The sequence below is a fragment of the Triticum dicoccoides genome, chromosome 5A, assembly GCF_002162155.2.
Source record: "Triticum dicoccoides isolate Atlit2015 ecotype Zavitan chromosome 5A, WEW_v2.0, whole genome shotgun sequence".
NCBI lineage: Eukaryota > Viridiplantae > Streptophyta > Magnoliopsida > Poales > Poaceae > Triticum > Triticum dicoccoides.
In genome coordinates, this window is record NC_041388.1 from 397,497,106 (window position 1) to 397,520,082 (window position 22,977).

Sequence of the window (22,977 nt, forward strand, 5' to 3'; positions counted from 1 at the left end):
TGGGCTACAAGCAAAGCTGACTTATCCAGCTCTGGATAAGATTTGCTCTCATTGTCTTCGCTCGAAGACATAGGATTTTGGTTAAGCATCACTTCAGTCATTCTGACTGGTTCACTTGGACCCCACTTAACAGTACGGTGGTTCCTATGACTCAACAAAGAAGAAAAAGAACGACGAAACAACTAAGCCTTCGCGCTCCATATTCTTCACGCGATGTCTTCTCTTGTCATAGTCTTCAATGTGAATGTCTTCACATACCACCTTTGACTTCAATGTCTTCATACATTTTTAGGGGTCATCTCTGGTAGGAAAGCCAAATCAATGAGGGACTTCTACCTGTGTTATCCTGCAATTCTCACAAACACATTAGTGCCTCAACCAGGTTTGTCATCAATACTCCAAAACCAACTAGGGGTGGCACTAGATGCACTTACAAGATGTGCATATATGTATTTTGCTTTTGGAATGCAAATGCACATGGCAGGCTGTACTTGTGGAGATCCTCTTCAACTTACGAAGGCAATTTATCATGCATGATAAGAAATAACAAAGATAATGACATGCATAATGAAAAATGGACGTCTGCAATATGACTTCGTGCGGCATTTATCGTCGCACTTGCAGAATTTATAGTTGCATCACATGGATGATAGAAAAAGTAGCAGACGACCATCAAGTTTAAGTGTTACAACTCAAAGAACCCAAATGTATCAAAGCGAGAGTTGCAAACACTTGGCAAAAAGTATAGCAACCACCATAGGGACCCGCTTGAAGACTATCAACTCATATGCTTCTCCCCCTTTTGTCAGTAAGGACCAAAAAGGTTTGAAGACATAGAGCTTCTAGTCGTTCCCATGAGGAGTAGGTGGTGAAGTAGCAGGGGCGTTGTTGAGGTTTGGTGGTGCAGAAGAACTTGGTGCAGTGTCGATACACGCCGAAGTTGGAGGTGGTGAAGTAGCATCATCTTGGTCATCAATGACTCTGGCATTAATAGTTGCAGCTGAGGAGGAATAGTCAAAGTCTTCAAGTGAGGGAGTCTGACGCAAGACAGCATTCCTTGGAGGAGTTGAGTCAAACTTGAATCTTTTGTGAAGTCATCATCTTGAAGATCAGCTTCAACACTGAGCAATGTCAAACTCTTCCACAACCTCCGACAGGTTTCATGAGTGACAAAGGCATTCTTGATGGCAAGGTTGCAAATGCGATTGACATCCACCAAGAGGCTTCGCATTTGACGCTTGAGCCAGTCGTGATGCTTATCATTTTTTGATGCAAGGCGACGAGAAGCTCTTGGTCATTGAGAACACGAGATCGCTTCCGAGGCCTTTGAGCAATAGTGCTCTCAGTGGCTTCAGTATGGGCACGGTGAGGTGCATGTGTATTGCCAGCCAAAGGATAAACCCGAGTGATGGCCTGAACTCCTTCAATGGGCTTGGTGAAGCTTTGTGATCAGCATTGTGAAGATAAATTGGCTCCTTGGCAGGCTCTGGATATATGGCTTCAACTGACATATCAACTTCTGACAAAAATATCAGATGGTTGCGTGGAGAAGGCTGATAGTTGACAGCTGAATGAAGCTTGATAAGGCGTATAACCCATGGAGCATAGAATTTCAGACCAAAGAGGTCACAGCCAGATGCAGCCAATTGCTTGATAAAGAAGTCTTGAGCATTGAAGCTGATGCCGTTGAAGATATAAAAGACCAATGTCTTCATCGCTCCTTCAAGCTTCGCTCTAGAAGAATGTCCCTTGATGGGCCATAGAGTTCGCCTTATGATATGATAGATCGTTCGGGGCAGATACTCTAGGTCTTCAACAAAGAATTCTCTTGGGTATTCAGCGTCACGTGGCAGAGGCTTCATCATGCTCAGCATTTGTCTCATGTTGGGCTCTGGCTTGTGAAAAATGCTCTCCAAGGCATTGCGATGAAGCTGACAACCAGGTTTGAAGAGTTCACCTGGAGTGGGCAGGCCTGTGAGCTCAATGATATCCAGAGCTTTGGCTTCATGCTGTGTATTGCCTGTCATCCACTCAAGGATCCAAGTCTTCGGATCTCTGTTGTAGCCGCGAATGTGGAGGGTAGCATAGAATTGTAGCAGAAGCTCTTCATTCCAATGCTCTTTATCAGTCAGAAAGTTCAGGAGACCAGCATCACGGAGACAGTCAAGAGCTTCTTCTAAGCAGGGTAGTCCAGCATAGCTTCACTATCTAGACGCATATGGGGAAAGATGCGCCCTTGATCATAGAGAACACCGGAATAGTAACTGCGCTGTTGGTAGCTCCAGAACTGATCAGATGAAATTCTTGGCTTGGAGTAGGGGTTGTTGGCACTATCAAAGAAATTTGTGTGTGCAATGTAGCCATTTGCATTGAAATATCCTAGTGAAGTTGCAGTACTTGGAAACCTTGGCAGCCTTGGCTTCGGCTTCAGGACCTGAGGCCTGTGCTCTACATGATAGTCAAATTGTGGACCGGCAGCAGGTGGAGGAACCATAATGGTCCATATAACAGTAACCAATTGACCATGATCAAATGCTTGCTTGATGGTGTGTGTCCTTGGAGGCGGTACAGGAGCAGTGGCAGTGGCATTAACTTCAGGCTGCAGATTTGCATCAGGTGCAGCATTGGCTTCAGGTGCATTCACTTCTGGCACCACATTAGCTTCAGGCGCCACATTAGCTTCGGCCATGACAATGTCATTGGCTTCAGTTGAGTTGTCTGTGGATGCCTCAGTATTGTCAGCCTCCACTTGAGTAGTTGGAGGGTCCTCGAGAACAACTTCAGGGTTGGACGGGGGTGTAGCAACATGTTCTTCTTCTTCTCTTGGTTCTTCTTGTTCATCGGCTGATGCAGCCGGAATGTCTTCAGCAGCATTGGCTTCAGACTCTGAGATGTTCGCAGTTGGAGAGTCTTCAGGAAACACTTGTCGTGAGACTGAGTGGTGGTGGTCTTCTCCTTCTGGAACACTCGAAAGAGTGACTTGTGGCCTTGGTCCTTTGCGAAGCCTGTGAAATGCTGGCAACACTTGTGGAGATGGAGTTGTCTGGGCCACAAAGTCTTCATCATCAAGCACCAAAGTGGTGACTTGAGTTGGGGGAGTACGTAGTGATTCTTCTTGACGGGGTGAGACTTGAGGGTGATCAGCCCAGGAATCATCCTGAGCAATTGGCGTCAAAGGACGACCAATGCTGATGAGCTTGCTGTTCATGAGAACAGGCGATGATACCATGTTGTGCTCGATCTGAGGAAGGACTTCATCATCTTCTACATTGTCTTGGGGACCAATGTCTTTAGCTGCGATGGGGTCGACAGCTGGAATGTCTTTAGCTTTAGGAGCCTCTGTGGAAGCAGGCTCATGAACTATCAAGCGACGCTCTTGGAGTGCGAACGCAGGGCGAGCAACCGAAATTGGTTCGACGACAAGAGGCTCTGTGGGAGCAGCCCAATTTTTCTTCTTGGACTTTATCTTCTTGGTTGGTGGCGCATCATCTGTGGTGTTCTTGTTCTTGCGCTTTCTGGCTTCGGCTTCGGCTGTTCTTGTCTTCTTGAGCTCTGAAGCCACTATGGGGACCTTAGGCTTCACGCCTGTCATGCTGGTGGGGAAGATAATGCAAGGTTCTTCCCGCCTGGATGCTTCAGCTGGGGCCACAGTAGGCTTCTTCTTCTTAGCAGCCATCTTGGGGTCGATGCTAGGACGCCCAAGTGCCTTGCACTTCTCAGCTTCATTGTAAGCTTGAAACATTTGGCAGCGAGGAGTTTCATGCACTCTCGAGAATATTTATCTTCGTCACGTTTCTTGTGAAACGCCTCCTTGAGCTCATGCATCATTTGCTTGAAGTTTTGGATGTCTGTCACACTGAGCTTGGCCATGTGCTTCTTGAACTGAGCCTTTTCATAGTCAATCTTGTGCTTCAGTTCAACTATCCTCTGAGCTAGAGCCAGCTCAGGAGCAATGGCTCCATGGAAGGAGACGCTGAGGCCAATAGGGAGCTGAAGATCATCAAAACTGAGGTTTGGGCTATCAAACCACTCGTGAATGAACTTGTTCAGGATGTCCACATCGAAGAGGGGAAGATCATTGAAGATTTCCGCCTCTTGCTTGCTCTTTATTAGCAGCTCAAGAGCATCATCGCCAAGATCGTCGTCACTAGACAGATAATGGCGTCGTTCTCATTCCTTAGAACGGCAGCGGGGGTCAGTGCTTGACCAGTAGTCTGCATGGGCTTCCTCTTCTAAGACTTGGAGATGCGTGAGAGATCTTCAGAATGCACACTTGGTGCAGGAGGAGCAGTGGCCAGAGGCTTCGCTCGCGAAGCTCTTGGTGCAGTGGAGGGCTTCGAAGCCTTGGGTTTCTTCTGCTTCTTAGGCTTCGGTGGTGCAGGCGCTTCGTTAGAATCAGTGTCATCTACAGAGTGATCCACGACTTCCCCTTGAACCATGATGTGAGTGATGAGACCCTCGAGGTTGTAGAAGGGCCCAACAATATTGGGTTCAACATTGATACGTCTCCAACGTATCTATAATTTTTGATTGTTCCATGCTATATTATATCCTGTTTTGAACATTATTGGGCTTTATTATACACTTATATATTATTTTTGGGACTAACCTATTAACTGAAGGCCCAGCCCAGAATTGCTGTTTTTTGCCTATTTCAGAGTTTCGCAGAAAAAGAATATCAAACGGAGTCCAAACGGAATGAAACCTTCGGGAATGTGATTTTCGGAACGAACATGATCCAGAGGACTTGGACCCTACGTCAAGAAAGCTACCAGGAAGGCACGAGGTAGGGGGGCGCGCCTACCCCCCAGGCGCGCCCTCCACCCTCGTGGGGCCCACGTTGCTCCACCGACGTACTCCTTCCTCCTATATATACCTATGTACCCCCAAACTACCAGATACGAGCCAAAACCCTAATTCCACCGCCGTAACTTTCTGTATCCGTGAGATCCCATCTTGGGGCCTTTTCCGGAGCTCCGCCGGAGGGGGCATCGATCACGGAGGGCTTCTACATCAACACCACAACCTCTTCGATGAAGTGTGTGTAGTTTACTTCAGACCTTCGGGTCCATAGTTATTAGCTAGCTGGCTTCTTCTCTCTTTTTGGATCTCAATACAATGTTCTCCCCCTCTCTTGTGGAGATCTATTCGATGTAATCTTCTTTTGAAGTGTGTTTGTTGAGACCGATGAATTGTGGGTTTATGATCAAGTTTATCTATGAACAATATTTGAATCTTCTCTGAATTCTTTTATGTATGATTGGTTATCTTTGCAAGTCTCTTCGAATTATCAATTTGGTTTGGCCTACTAGATTGATCTTTCTTGCAATGGGAGAAGTGTTTAGCTTTGGGTTCAATCTTGCGGTGCCCTTTCCCAGTGACAGTAGGGGCAGCAAGGCATGTATTGTATTGTTGCCATCGAGGATAACAAGATGGGGTTTATTTCATATTGCATGAGTTTATCCCTCTACATCATGTTATCTTGCTTAAGGCGTTACTCTGTTCTCTTGAACTTAATACTCTAGATGCATGCTGGATAGCAGTTGATGTGTGGAGTAATAGTAGTAGATGCAGGCAGGAGTCGGTCTACTTGTCTCGAACGTGATGCCTATATACATGATCATACCTAGATATTCTCATAACTATGCTCAATTCTGTCAATTGCTCAACAGTAATTTGTTTACCCATGGTAATACTTATGCTCTCGAGAGAAGCCACTAGTGAAACCTATGGCCCCCGGGTCTATTTTTCATCATATTAATCTTCCGTCAACAAGCTATTTCCTTTTCCGTTTATTTTGCTTTCTTTACTTCATAAAAATACCAAAAATATTATCTTATCATATCTCACTCTCGTAAGTGACCGTGAAGGGATTGACAACCCCCTTTATTGTGTTGGTTGCAAGGAGTTTATTTGTTTGTGTAGGTGCGAGGGACTCGTGCGTGGCCTCCTACTGGATTGATACCTTGGTTCTCAAAAACTAAGGGAAATACTTACGCTACTTTGCTGCATCACCCTTTCCTCTTCAAGGGAAAACCAACGCAGTGCTCAAGAGGTAGCAAGAAGGATTTCTGGCGCCGTTGCCGGGGAGTCTACGCAAAAGTCAACATACCAAGTACCCATCACAAACCCTTATCTCCCGCATTACATTATTTTCCATTTGCCTCTCGTTTTCCTCTCCCCCACTTCACCCTTGTCATTTTATTCACCCTCTCTCTCCGTCCTCCTTCTCTTGTTAAAGAAGAAAGATGTGGACAATAATATTGTTAAATTGAAACTATTTCCTTTTTCGCTTGGAGATCGTGCTAAAGATTGGTTTTCGTCTTTGCCTAAAAATAGTATTGATTCGTGGAATAAGTGCAAAGATGCTTTTATCTCTAAGTATTTTCCTCCCGCTAAGATCATCTCTATTAGAAACGATATCATGAATTTTAAGCAACTTGAGCATGACCATGTTGCACAAGCTTGGGAGAGGATGAAATTAATGATACGTAATTGCCCTACACATGGTTTGAATTTATGGATGATTATACAAAAAAAATATGCCGGATTGAATCTTGCTTCTAGAAATCTTTTAGATTCGGCCGCAGGAGGCACTTTTATGGAAATCACTTTAGGAGAAGCTACTAAACTCCCAGATAATATTATGGTTAATTATTCTCAATGGCACACTGAAAGATCTACTAATAAGAAAGTGCATGCGATAGAAGAAATTAATGTTTTGAGTGGAAAGATGGATGAACTTATGAAATTATTTGCTAATAAAAGTGTTTATTCTGATCCTAATGATATGACTTTGTCTACTTTAATTGAGAATAATAATGAATCTATGGATGTGAATTTTGTTCGGAGGAATAATTTTGGTAACAACGCGTATAGAGGTAATTTTAATCCTAGGCCGTATCCTAGTAATTCCTCTAATAATTATGGTAATTCCTACAACAATTCTTATGGAAATTTTAATAAGATGCACTCTGATTTTGAATCTAATATTAAAGAATTTATTACTTCGCAAAAGAATTTCAATGCTTTGATTGAAGAAAAATTGCTTAAGATTGATGAATTGGCTAGGAACGTTGATAGAATTTCTCTTGATGTTGATTCTTTGAAACTTAGATCTATTCCACCTAAGGATGATATCAATGAATCTCTCAAATCCATGATAATTTCCATTGATGAGTGCAAAGAAAGAACCGATAGGATGCGTGCTAAGAAAGATTGTTTTGTGAAAGCGTGTTCTTCTAGTTTCCATGATAATAAAGATGAAGATCTGAAAGTTATTGATGTGTCCCCTATTAAATCTTTGTTTTGCAATATGAATCTTGACAATGATGGGACTGAATATGATCCACCTTTACCAAGAAGGCGTTCCAAAAATTCGGATTCCTTAGATCTTGATGCTAAAATTGTTAAAAGTGGGATTGAAGAGGTCAAAACTTTAAATATCAATGAACCCACTATTTTGGATTTCAAGGAATTTAATTATGATAATTTCTCTTTGATAGATTGTATTTCCTTGTTGCAATCCGTACTAAATTCTCTTCATGCTTATAGTCAAAATAAAGCCTTTACCAAACATATCGTTGATGCTTTGATGCAATCTTATGAAGAAAAACTTGAGTTGGAAGTTTCTATCCCTAGAAAAAATTATGATGAGTGGGAACCTACTATTAAAATTAAAATTAAAGATCATTAATTCTATGCTTTGTGTGATTTGGGTGCTAGTGTTTCCATGATTGCAAAGAGTTTGTGTGATTTGCTAGGTTTCCGTGATTTTGATGATTGCTCTTTAAACTTGCACCTTGCGGATTCCACTATCAAGAAACCTATGTGAAGAATTAATGATATTCTTATTGTTGCAAATAGGAATAATGTGCCCGTGGATTTTATTATTCTTGACATAGTCCTTCATGTCCTATTATTCTTGGTAGACCTTTCCTTAGAACGATTGGTGCAATTATTGATATGAAGGAAGGGAATATTAGATTCCAATTTCCGTTAAGGAAAGGCATGGAACACTTACCTAGAAAGAAAATTAAATTACCATATGAATCTATTATGAGAGCCACTTATGGATTGCCTACCAAAGATGGCAATACCTAGATCTATCCTTGCTCTTATGCCTAGCTAGGGGTGTTAAACGATAGCGCTTGTTGGGAGGCAACCCAATTTTATTTTTATTCCTTGCTTCTTGATCCTGTTTAGTAATAAATAATTTATCTAGCCTCTGTTTTGGTTGTGTTTTTTGTGTTTAATTAGTGTTTGTGCCAAGTAGAACCGTTGGGAAGACTTGGGGAAAGTCTTTTTAATCTTGCTGTAAAAAATAGAAACTTTAGCGCTCACGAGAATTGCTGCCATTTTTATTTGGAAAATACTATTTAGTTAATTATTTTTTTCACATAATTAATAGATAAATTATTCACGTCCATCAATTTATTTTAGAATTTTTGGGGTTCCAGAACTTGCGTTAGCTACAGATCACTACTGACTGTTCTGTTTTTGACAGATTCTGTTTTTCATGTGTTGTTTGCTTATTTTGATGAATCTATGGCTAGTAAAATAGTTCATAAACCATAGAGAAGTTGAAATAAATTAGGTTTAACACAAATATAAATAAAGAATGAGTTCATTACAGTACCTTGAAGTGGTGTTTTGTTTTCTTTCGCTAATGGAGCTCACGACATTTTCTACTTTAAGTTTTGTGTTGTGAAGTTTTCAAGCTTTGGGTTAAGTTTTGATGGATTATGGAACAAGGAGTGGCAAGAGCCTAAGCTTGGGGATGCCCATTGCACCCCAAGGTAAAATTCAAGGACACCCAAAAGCCTAAGCTTGGGGATACTCCGGAAGGCATCCCCTTTTTCGTCTACTTCCATCAGTAACTTTACTTGGAGCTATATTTTTATTCACCACATGATATGTGTTTTTCTTGGAGCGTCTTGTATTATTTGAGTCTTTATTTGTTAGTTTTCCACAATCATACTTGCTGTACACACCTTTTGAGAGAGACACATGTGATTCGGAACTTGTTAGAATACTCTATGTGCTTCACTTATATCTTTTGAGTTATATAGTTTTTGCTCAAGTGCTTCACTTATATCTTTTAGGGAACGGTGGTGGATTTGTTTTATAGAAACTATTGTTCTCTCATGCTTCACTTAGATTATTTTTAGAGTCCTACAAAACAGCGTGGTAATTTTCTTTAATTATGTTAGGCATTCAAGATTAATAAAAAAATTCTTATGAGTGTGTTGAATACTATGAGAAGTTTGATACTTGATAATTGTTTTGAGATATGGAGATGGTGATATTAGAGTCATGCTAGTTGAGTAGTTGTGAATTTGAGAAATGCTTGTGTTGAAGTTTGTGATTCCCGTAGCATGCACGTATGGCGAATCGTTATGTGATGAAGTCGGAGCATGATTTATTTATTGATTGGCTTCCTTATGAGTGGCGGTCGGGGACGAGCGATGGTCTTTTCCTACCAATCTATCCTCCTAGGAGCATGCACGTAATACTTTGTTTTGATAACTAATAGATTTTTGCAATAAGTATGTGAGTTCTTTATGACTAATGTTGAGTCCATGGATTATACGCACTCTCACCCTTCCACCATTGCTAGCCTCTGTAATACTGCGCACCTTTCGCCGGTATCATACACCCACCATATACCTTCCTCAAAACAGCCACCATACCTACCTATCATGGCATTTCCATAGCCATTCCGAGATATATTTCCATGCAACTTTCCACCGTTCCGTTTATTATGACACGCTCCATCATTGTCATATTGCTTGCATGATCATGTAGTTGACATCGTATTTGTGGCAAAGCCACCGCTCATAATTCTTTCATACATGTCACTCATGCATCATTGCATATCCCGGTACACTGCCGGAGGCATTCACATAGAGTTCTATTTTGTTCTAAGTATTGAGTTGTAATTGTTGAGTTGTAAGTAAATAAAAGTGTGATGATCATCATTTTTAGAGCATTGTCCCAAGTGAGGAAAGGATGATGGAGACTATGATTCCCCCACAAGTCGGGATGAGACTCCGGACTAAATAAAAAAAGAGGCCATAAAAAAGAGAGAGAAAAAAGGCCCAAATAAAAAATGAGAGAAAAAGAGAGAAGGGACAATGCTACTATCCTTTTACCACACTTGTGCTTCAAAGTAGCACCATGATCTTCATGATAGAGAGTCTCCTATGATATCACTTTCATATACTAGTGGGAATTTTTCATTATAGAACTTGGCTTGTATATTCCAATGATGGGCTTCCTCAAAATGCCCTAGGTCTTCGTGAGCAAGCGAGTTGGATGCACACCCACTTAGTTTCTTTTTGAGCTTTCATATACTGATAGCTCTAGTGCATCCGTTGCATGGCAATCCCTACTCACTCACATTGATATCTATTGATGGGCATCTCCATAGCCCGTTGATACGCCTAGTTGATGTGAGACTATATTCTCCCTTTTTGTCTTCCCCACAACCACCATTCTATTCCACATATAGTGCTATGTCCATGGCTCACGCTCATGTATTGCGTGAAGATTGAAAAAGTTTGGGAACACCAAAAGTATGAAACAATTGATTGGCTTGTCATCGGGGTTGTGCATGATTTAAATACTTTGTGTGGTGAAGATGGAGCATAGCTAGACTATATAATTTTGTAGGGATAACTTTCTTTGGCCATGTTATTTTGAAGAGACATAATTGCTTAGTTAGTATGCTTGAAGTATTATCATTTCTATGTCAATATTGAACTTTTGTCTTGAATCTTTCGGATCTGAATATTCATACCACAATTAAGAGAATTACATTGAAATTATGCCAACTAGCATTCCACATCAAAAATTCCATTTTTTATCATTTACCTACTCGAGGACGAGCAGGAATTAAGCTTGGGGATGCTTGATACGTCTCCAACGTATCTATAATTTCTGATTGTTCCATGCAATATTATATCCTGTTTTGAACATTATTGGGCTTTATTATACACTTTTATATTGTTTTTGGGACTAACCTATTAACCGGAGGCCTAGCTCGGAATTGCTATTTTTTGCCTATTTCAGAGTTTCGCAGAAAAAGAATATCAAATGGAGTGCTAATAAAATCATTGTTGTTGGTATTGGTGAAGTCACACAATTTAGTATTTTCTTGAGCCATCGTGACAAGCAAGCAAACTAACACACAAGCAAACAAAAAACAAGCGGGCCAAAAGAGAAAGAGAGGGAGGATAGAGAGAGAGGGAGAATAAAACGGCAAGGGTGAAGTGGGGGAGAGGAAAACGAGAGGCAAATGGCAAAAAATGTAATGCGGGAGATAAGGGTATGTGATGGGTACTTGGTATGTTGACTTTTGCGTAGACCTCCCCGTCAATGGCGCCAGAAATCCTTCTTGCTACCTCTTGAGCACTGCGTTGGTTTTCCCCAAAGAGGAAGGGTTGATGCAGTAAAGTAGCGTAAGTATTTCCCTCAGTTTTTGAGAACCAAGGTATCAATCCAGTAGGAGGCTACGCGCGAGTCCCTCGTACCTGCACAAAACAAATAAATCCTCGCAACCAACGCGAATAGGGGTTGTCAATCCCTACACGGCCACTTACGAGAGTGAGATCTGATAGATATGATAAGATAATATTTTTGGTATTTTTGTGATAAAGATGCAAAGTAAAATAAAGGCAAAGCAAAGGAAATAACTAAGTAGTAGGAGATTAATATGATAAAGATAGACTCGGGGGCCATAGGTTTCACTAGTGGCTTCTCTCGAGAGCATAAGTATTCTACGGTGGGTGAACAAATTACTGTTGAGCAATTGACAGAATTGAGCATAGTTATGAGAATATCTAGGTATGATCATGTATATAGGCATCACGTCCGAGACAAGTAGACCGACTCTTGCCTGCATCTACTACTATTACTCCACTCATCGACCGCTATCCAGCATGCATCTAGAGTATTAAGTTAAAAACAGAGTAACGCCTTAAGCAAGATGACATGATGTAGAGGGATAGACTCATGCAATATGATGAAAACCCCATCTTGTTATCCTCGATGGCAACAATACAATACGTGCCTTGCTGCCCCTACTATCACTGGGAAAGGACACCGCAAGATTGAACCCAAAGCTAAGCACTTCTCCCATTGCAAGAAAGATCAATCTAGTAGGCCAAACCAAACTGATAATTCGAATAGACATGCAAAGATAACCAATCATACATAAAAGAATTCAGAGAAGATTCAAATATTATTCATAGATAGACTTGATCATAAACCCACAATTCATCGATCTCAACAAACACACCGCAAAAAGAAGATTACATCGAATAGTTCTCCACAAGAGAGGGGGAGAACATTGTATTGAGATCCAAAAAGAGAGAAGGAGCCATCTAGCTAATAACTATGGACCCGTAGGGTCGAGGTAAACTACTCACACTTCATCGGAGAGGCTATGGTGTTGATGTAGAAGCCCTCCGGTGGAGCTCCGGAACAGGCCCCAAGATGGGATCTCGTGGATACAGAAAATTGCAGCGGTGGAATTAGGTTTTTGGCTCTGTATCTGATCGTTTGGGGGTATGTAGGTATATATAGGAGGAAGGAGTACGTCGGTGGAGCAACAGGGGGCCCATGAGGGTGGAGGGCGCGCCTGGGGGGGTAGGCGCGCCCCCCTACCTTGTGGCCTCCTCTTTTGTGTCTTGACGTAGGGTCCAAGTCTCCCGGGTCTTGTTCGTTGAGAAAATCACGTTCCCAAAGGTTTCATTCCGTTTGGACTCCGTTTGATATTCCTTTTCTTCGAAACCCTAAAACAGGCAAAAACAGCAATTCTGGGCTGGGCCTCCGGTTAATAGGTTAGTCCCAAAAATAATATAAAGTGGAAAATAAAGCCCAATAATGTCCAAAACAGTAGATAATATAGCATGGAGCAATCAAAAATTATAGATACGTTGGAGACGTATCAAGTATCCCCAAGCTTAATTCCTGCTCATCCTCGAGTAGTTAAATGATAAAAACAGAATTTTTGATGAGGAGTGGTACTTGGCATAACTTTAATGTAATTCTTCTTAATTGTGGTATGAATATTCAGATCCGAAAGATTCAAGACAAAAGTTTAATATTGACATAAAAATAATAATACTTCAAGCATACTAACAAAGCAATTATGTCTTCTCAAAATAACATGGCCAAAGAAAGTTATCCCTACAAAATCATATAGTATGGCTATGCTTCATCTTCACCACACAAAATATTTAAATCATGCACAACCTCGATGACAAGCCAAGCAATTGTTTCATACTTTTGACATTCTCAAAAAAAATTCAATCTTCATGCAATACATGAGTGTGAGCCATGGACATAGCACTATAGGTGGAATAGAATGGTGGTTGTGGAGAAGACAAAAAGGGAGAAGATAGTCTCACATCAACTAGGCGTATCAAGGGCTATGGAGATGCCCATCAATACATATCAATGTGAGTGAGTAGGGATTGCCATGCAACAGATGCACTAGAGCTATAAGTATATGAAAGCTCAAAAAGAAACTAAGTGGGTGTGCATCCAACTTACTTGCTCATGAAGACCTAGGGCATTTTGAGGAAGCCCATCATTGGAATATACAAGCCAAGTTCTATAATGAAAAATTCCCACTAGTATATGGAAGTGATAACATAGGAGACTCTCTATCATGAATATCATGATGCTACTTTGAAGCACAAGTGTGGTAAAAGGATAGTAACATTGTCCCTTCTCTCTTTTTATCTCATTTTTTATTTGGGCCTTTTCTCTTTTTTATGGCCTCTTTTCTTTCTCTTTTTTTTATTTTTCGTCCGGAGTCTCATTCCGACTTGTGGGGGAATCATAGTCTCCATCATCCTTTCCTCACTGGGACAATGCTCTAATAATTATGATCATCACACTTTTATTTTTCTTACAACTCAACAATTACAACTCGATACTTAGAACAAAATATGACTCTATAAGAATGCCTCCGGCGGTGTACCGGGATATGCAATGAATCAAGAGTGACACGTATGAAAGAATTATGAACGGTGGCTTTGCCACAAATACGATGTCAACTACATATCATGCTAAGCAATATGATAATGATGGAGTGTGTCATAATAAACGGAACGGTGGAAAGTTGCATGGCAATATTGTTGGGTTTCGTAGTAATTTCAAAAAATTTCCTACGCGCACACAGGATCATGTGATGCATAGCAACGAGAGGAGAGTGTTGTCTACGTACCCAACGTAGACCGACTGCGGAAGCGATGACACGACGTAGAGGAAGTAGTCGTACGTCTTCACGATCCAACCGATCAAGCACCGAAACTACGGCACCTCCAAGTTCGAGCACACGTTCAGCTTGATGACAATCCCCGGACTCCGATCCAGCAAAGTGTCGGGGAAGAGTTTCGTCAGCACGACGGCGTGGTGACGATCTTGATGAACTACAGTAGCAGGGCTTCGCCTAAACTCCGCTACAGTATTATCGAGGAGTATGGTGGCAGGGGGCACCGCACACGGCTAAGGAATCGATCACGTGGATCAACTTGTGTCAACTTGTGTGTTTAGAGGTGCCCCTGCCTCCGTATATAAAGGATCCAAGGGGGGATGAGGCGCCGGCCAGGAGGAGGTGGCGCAGGAGGAGTCCTACTCCTACCGGGAGTAGGACTCCCCCCCAATCCTATTCCAACTAGGATTCCCAAGGGGGAAAGAGGGAGAGGGGTGGCCGGCCACCTCTCCTAGTCCTACTAGGACTAGGGGAAGGGGGGAGGCGCGCAGCCCCCTTGGGCTGCCCCTTTCTCCTTTCCACTAAGGCCCATGATGGCCCATATGGCTCCCGGGGGGTTCCGGTAACCTCCCGGTAACCCGGTAAAATCCCGATTTCACCCGGAACACTTCCGATGTCCAAACATAGACTTCCAATATATCAATCTTTATGTCTCGACCATTTCGAGACTCCTCGTCATGTCCGTGATCACATCCGGGACTCCGAACAACCTTCGGTACATCAAAATGCATAAACTCATAATATAACTGTCATCGTAACCTTAAGCGTGCGGACCCTACGGGTTCGAGAACAATGTAGACATGACCGAGACACGTCTTCGGTCAATAACCAATAGCGGGACCTGGATGCCCATATTGGCTCCTACATATTCTACGAAGATCTTTATCGGTCAGACCGCATAACAACATACGTTGTTCCCTTTGTCATCGGTATGTTACTTGCCCGAGATTCGATCGTCGGTATCCAACACCTAGTTCAATCTCGTTACCGGCAAGTCTCTTTACTCGTTCCGTAATACATCATCTCACAACTAACATATTAGTTGTAATGCTTGCAAGGCTTATGTGATGTGTATTACCGAGAGGGCCCAGAGATACCTCTCCGACAATCGGAGTGACAAATCCTAATCTCGAAATACGCCAACCCAACATCGACCATTGGAGACACCTGTAGTACTCCTTTATAATCACCCAGTTACGTTGTGACGTTTGGTAGTACCCAAAGTGTTCCTCCGGTAAACGGGAGTTGCATAATCTCATAGTCATAGGAACATGTATAAGTCATGAAGAAAGCAATAGCAACATACTAAACGATCGGGTGCTAAGCTAATGGAATGGGTCATGTCAATCAGATCATTCTACTAATGATGTGACCTCGTTAATCAAATAACAACTCATTGTTCATGGTTAGGAAACATAACCATCTTTGATTAACGAGCTAGTCAAGTAGAGGCATACTAGTGACACTCTCTTTGTCTATGTATTCACACATGTATTATGTTTCCGGTAAATACAATTCTAGCATGAATAATAAACATTTATCATGATTATAAGGAAATAAATAATAACTTTATTATTGCCTCTAGGGCATATTTCCTTCAGTCTCCCACTTGCACTAGAGTCAATAATCTAGATTACACTGTAATGAATCTAACACCCATGGAGCTTTGGTGCTGATCATGTTTTGCTCGTGGAAGAGGCTTAGTCAACGGGTCTGCAACATTCAGATCCGTATGTATCTTGCAAATCTCTATGTCTCCCACCTGGACTAGATCCCGGATGGAGTTGAAGCGTCTCTTGATGTGTTAGGTCCTTTTGTGAAATCTGGATTCCTTTGCCAAGGCAATTGCACCAGTATTGTCACAAAAGATTTTCATTGGACCCGATGCACTAGGTATGACACCTAGATCGGATATGAACTCCTTCATCCAGACTCCTTCATTTGCTGCTTCCGAAGCAGCTATGTATTCCGCTTCACATGTAGATCCCGCTACGACGCTTTGTTTAGAACTGCACCAACTGACAGCTCCACCGTTTAATGTAAACACGTATCCGGTTTGCGATTTAGAATCGTCCGGATCAGTGTCAAAGCTTGCATCAACGTAACCTTTTACGATGAGCTCTTTGTCACTTCCATATACGAGAAACATATCCTTAGTCCTTTTCAGGTATTTCAGGATGTTCTTGACCGCTGTCCAGTGATCCATTCCTGGATTACTTTGGTACCTCCCTGCTAAACTTATAGCAAGGCACACATCAGGTCTGGTACACAGCATTGCATACATGATAGAGCCTATGGCTGATGCATAGGGAACATCTTTCATATTCTCTCTATCTTCTGCCGTGGTCGGGCATTGAGTCTTACTCAATTTCACACCTTGTAACACAGGCAAGAACCCTTTCTTCGCTTGATCCATATTGAACTTCTTCAAAATTTTGTCAAGGTATGTGCTTTGTGAAAGTCCAATTAAGCGTCTTGATCTATCTCTATAGATCTTAATGCCTAATATGTAAGCAGCTTCACCGAGGTCTTTCATTGAAAAACTTTTATTCAAGTATCCCTTTATGCTATCCAGAAATTCTATATCATTTCCAATCAGTAATATGTCATCCACATATAATATCAGAAATGCTACAGAGCTCCCACTCACTTTCTTGTAAATACAGGCTTCTCCGAAAGTCTGTATAAAACCAAATGCTTTGATCACACTATCAAAACGTTTATTCCAACTCCGAGAGGCTTGCACCAGTCCATAAATGGATCGCTGGAGCTTGCACACTTTGTTAGCTCCCTTTGGATCGACAAAACCTTCTGGTTGCATCATATACAACTCTTCTTCCAGAAATCCATTCAGGAATGCAGTTTTGACATCTATTTGCCAAATTTCATAATCATAAAATGCGGCAATTGCTAACATGATTCGGACGGACTTAAGCATCGCTACGGGTGAGAAGGTCTCATCGTAGTCAATTCCTTGAACTTGCCGAAAACCTTTTGCGACAAGTCGAGCTTTGTAGACAGTAACATTACCATCAGCGTCAGTCTTCTTCTTAAAAATCCATTTATTCTCAATTGCTTGCCGATCATCGGGCAAGTCAACCAAAGTCCATACTTTGTTCTCATACATGGATCCCATCTCAGATTTCATGGCTTCAAGCCACTTTACGGAATCTGGGCTCACCATCGCTTCTTCATAGTTCGTAGGTTCATCATGATCTAGTAGCATGACCTCCAGAACAGGATTACCGTACCACTCTGGTGTGGATCTTACTCTGGTTGATCTACGCAGTTCAGTAGTATCTTGATCTGAAGTTTCATGATCATTATCATTGGCTTCCTCACTAACTGGTGTAGGTGTCACTGAAACAGTTTTCTGTGATGAACTACTTTCCAGTAAGGGAGCAGGTACAGTTACCTCGTCAAGTTCTACTTTCCTCCCACTCACTTCTTTCGAGAGAAACTCCTTCTCTAGAAATGATCCATTCTTAGCAACGAATGTTTTGCCTTCGGATCTGTGATAGAAGGTGTACCCAACAGTTTCCTTTGGGTATCCTATGAAGACACATTTCTCCGATTTGGGTTCGAGCTTATCAGGTTGAAGCTTTTTCACATAAGCATCGCAGCCCCAAACTTTAAGAAACGACAACTTTGGTTTCTTGCCAAACCACAGTTCATAAGGCGTCGTCTCAACGGATTTTGATGGTGCCCTATTTAACGTGAATGCGGCCGTCTCTAAAGCATATCCCCAAAATGATAGTGGTAAATCAGTAAGAGACATCATAGATTGCACCATATCTAGTAAAGTACGATTACGACGTTCGGACACACCATTACGCTGTGGTGTTCCGGGTGGCGTGAGTTGCGAAACTATTCCACAGTTTTTCAAATGTACACCAAACTCGTAACTCAAATATTCTCCTCCACGATCAGATCGTAGAAACTTTATTTTCTTGTTACGATGATTTTCAACTTCACTCTGAAATTCTTTGAACTTTTCAAATGTTTCAGACTTATGTTTCATTAAGTAAATATACCCATATCTGCTTAAATCATCTGTGAAGGTGAGAAAATAACGATATCCGCCACGAGCCTCAATATTCATCGGGCCACATACATCGGTATGTATGATTTCCAACAAATCTGTTGCTCTCTCCATAGTACCGGAGAAACGGTGTTTTAGTCATCTTGCCCAAGAGGCACGGTTCGCAAGTACCAAGTGATTCATAATCAAGTGGTTCCAAAAGTCCATCGGTATGGAGTTTCTTCATGCGCTTTATACCGATATGACCTAAACGACAGTGCCACAAATAAGTTGCACTTTCATTATCAACTCTGCATCTTTTGGCTTCAACATTATGAATATGTGTATTACTACTATCGAGATTCAATAAAAATAGACCACTCTTCAAGGGTGCATGACCATAAAAGATATTACTCATATAAATAGAACAACCATTATTCTCTGATTTAAATGAATAACCGTCTCGCATTAAACAAGATCCAGATATAATGTTCATGCTCAACGCTGGCACCAAATAACAATTACTTAGGTCTAATATTAATCCCGAAGGTAGATGTAGAGGTAGCGTGCCGACTGCGATCACATCGACTTTGGAACCGTTTCCCACGTGCATCGTCACCTCGTCCTTTGCCAGTGCCCGCTTATTCTGTAGTCCCTGTTTCGAGTTGCAAATATTAGCAACAGAACCAGTATCAAATACCCAGGTGCTACTGTGAGCTCTAGTAAGGTACACATCAATAACATGTATATCACATATACCTTTGTTCACCTTGCCATCCTTCTTATCCGCCAAATACTTGGGGCAGTTCCGCTTCCAGTGACCAGTCTGCTTGCAGTAGAAGCACTCAGTTTCAGGCTTAGGTCCAGACTTAGGTTTCTTCTCTTGAGCAGCAACTTGTTTGCCGTTCTTCTTGAAGTTCCCCTTTTTCTTCCCTTTGCCCTTTTTCTTGAAACTAGTGGTCTTGTTAACCATCAACACTTGATGCTCCTTCTTGATTTCTACCTCCGCAGCTTTCAGCATTGCGAAGAGCTCGGGAATAGTCTTGTTCATCCCTTGCATATTATAGTTCATTACGAAGCTCTTGTAGCTTGGTGGCAGTGATTGGAGAATTCTGTCGATGACGCAATCATCCGGAAGATTAACTCCCAATTGAATCAAGTGATTATTATACCCAGACATTTTGAGTATTTGCTCACTGACAGAACTGTTCTCCTCCATCTTGCAGCTATAGAACTTATTGGAGACTTCATATCTCTCAATCCGGGCATTTGCTTGAAATATTAACTTCAACTCCTGGAACATCTCATATGCTCCATGACGTTCAAAACGTCGTTGAAGTCCCGATTCTAAGCCGTAAAGCATGGCACACTGAACTATCGAGTAGTCATCAGCTTTGCTCTGCCAGACGTTCATAACATCTGGCGTTGCTCCAGCAGCAGGCCTGGCACCCAGCGGTGCTTCCAGGACGTAATTCTTCTGTGCAGCAATGAGGATAATCCTCAAGTTACGGACCCAGTCCGTGTAATTGCTACCATCATCTTTCAACTTTGCTTTCTCAAGGAACGCATTAAAATTCAACGGAACAACAGCACGAGCCATCTATCTACAATCAACATAAACAAGCAAGATACTATCAGGTACTAAGTTCATGATATTTAAGTTCAATTAATCATATTACTTAAGAACTCCCACTTAGATAGACATCCCTCTAATCCTCTAAGTGATTACGTGATCCAAATCAACTAAACCATAAACGATCATCACGTGAGATGGAGTAGTTTTCAATGGTGAACATCATTATGTTGATCATATCTACTATATGATTCACGCTCGACCTTTCGGTCTCCGTGTTCCGAGGCCATATCTGCATATGCTAGGCTCGTCAAGTTTAACCTGAGTATTCTGCATGTGCAAAAACTGGCTTGCACCCGTTGCAGATGGACGTAGAGCTTATCACACCCAATCATCACGTGGTGTCTGGGCACGACGAACTTTGGCAACGGTGCATACTCAGGGAGAACACTTCTTGATAATTCAATGAGAGATCATCTTATAATGCTACCGTCAATCAAAGCAAGATAAGATGCATAAAAAGATAAACATCACATGCAATCAATATAAGTGATATGATATGGCCATCATCATCTCGTGCTTGTGATCTCCATCTCCGAAGCACCGTCATGATCACCATCGTCACCGGCGCGACACCTTGATCTCCATCGTAGCATCGTTGTCGTCTCGCCAATCTTATGCTTTCACGACTATCACTACCGTTTAGTAATAAAGTTAAGCATTACATCGCGATTGCATTGCATACAATAAAGCGACAACCATACGGCTCCTGCCAGTTGCCGATAACTTGGTTACAAAACATGATCATCTCATACAATAAAATTCAGCATCATGCCTTGACCATATCACATCACAACATGCCCTGCAAAAACAAGTTAGACGTCCTCTACTTTGTTGTTGCAATTTTTTACGTGGCTGCTACGGGCTTAAGTAAGAACCAATCTCACCTACGCATCAAAACCACAATGATAGTTTGTCAAATAGACTCCGTTTTAACCTTCGCAAGGACCGGGCGTAGCCATACTTGGTTCAACTAAAGTTGGAGACACAGTCGCCCGCAAGCCATCTCTGTGCAAAGCACGTCGAGGGAACCGGTCTCGCGTAAGCGTACGCGTAAGGTTGGTCTGGGTCGTCTCGTCCAACAATACCGCCGAACCAAAATATGACATGCTGGTAGGCAGTATGACTTGTATCGTCCACAACTCACTTGTGTTCTACTCGTGCATATAACATCAACATCAATAACCTGGCTCGGATGCCACTGTTGGGTTTCGTAGTAATTTCAAAAAATTTCCTACGCGCACACAGGATCATGTGATGCATAGCAACGAGAGGAGAGTGTTGTCTACGTACCCAACGTAGACCGACTGCGGAAGCGATGACACGACGTAGAGGAAGTAGTCGTACGTCTTCACGATCCAACCGATCAAGCACCGAAACTACGGCACCTCCGAGTTCGAGCACACGTTCAGCTTGATGACAATCCCCGGACTCCGATCCAGCAAAGTGTCGGGGAAGAGTTTCGTCAGCACGACGGCGTGGTGACGATCTTGATGAACTACAGTAGCAGGGCTTCGCCTAAACTCCGCTACAGTATTATCGAGGAGTATGGTGGCAGGGGGCACCGCACACGGCTAAGGAATCGATCACGTGGATCAACTTGTGTCAACTTGTGTGTTTAGAGGTGCCCCTGCCTCCGTATATAAAGGAGCCAAGGGGGGAGGAGGCGCCGGCCAGGAGGAGGTGGCGCAGGAGGAGTCCTACTCCTACCGGGAGTAGGACTCCCCCCCAATCCTATTCCAACTAGGATTCCCAAGGGGGAAAGAGGGAGAGGGGTGGCCGGCCACCTCTCCTAGTCCTACTAGGACTAGGGGAAGGGGGGAGGCGCGCAGCCCCCTTGGGCTGCCCCTTTCTCCTTTCCACTAAGGCCCATGATGGCCCATATGGCTCCCGGGGGGTTCCGGTAACCTCCCGGTAACCCGGTAAAATCCCGATTTCACCCGGAACACTTCCGATGTCCAAACATAGACTTCCAATATATCAATCTTTATGTCTCGACCATTTCGAGACTCCTCGTCATGTCCGTGATCACATCCGGGACTCCGAACAACCTTCGGTACATCAAAATGCATAAACTCATAATATAACTGTCATCGTAACCTTAAGCGTGCGGACCCTACGGGTTCGAGAACAATGTAGACATGACCGAGACACCTCTCCGGTCAATAACCAATAGCGGGACCTGGATTCCCATATTGGCTCCTACATATTCTACGAAGATCTTTATCGGTCAGACCGCATAACAACATACGTTGTTCCCTTTGTCATCGGTATGTTACTTGCCCGAGATTCGATCGTCGGTATCCAACACCTAGTTCAATCTCGTTACCGGCAAGTCTCTTTACTCATTCCGTAATACATCATCTCACAACTAACATATTAGTTGTAATGCTTGCAAGGCTTATGTGATGTGTATTACCGAGAGGGCCCAGAGATACCTCTCCGACAATCGGAGTGACAAATCCTAATCTCGAAATACGCCAACCCAACATCGACCATTGGAGACACCTGTAGTACTCCTTTATAATCACCCAGTTACGTTGTGACGTTTGGTAGTACCCAAAGTGTTCCTCCGGTAAACGGGAGTTGCATAATCTCATAGTCATAGGAACATGTATAAGTCATGAAGAAAGCAATAGCAACATACTAAACGATCGGGTGCTAAGCTAATGGAATGGGTCATGTCAATCAGATCATTCTACTAATGATGTGACCTCGTTAATCAAATAACAACTCATTGTTCATGGTTAGGAAACATAACCATCTTTGATTAACGAGCTAGTCAAGTAGAGGCATACTAGTGACACTCTGTTTGTCTATGTATTCACACATGTATTATGTTTCCGGTAAATACAATTCTAGCATGAATAATAAACATTTATCATGATTATAAGGAAATAAATAATAACTTTATTATTGCCTCTAGGGCATATTTCCTTCAAATATATCTCGGAATGGCTATGGAAATGCCATAATAGGTAGGTATGGTGGATGTTTTGAGGAAGGTATATGGTGGGTGTATGATACCGGCGAAAG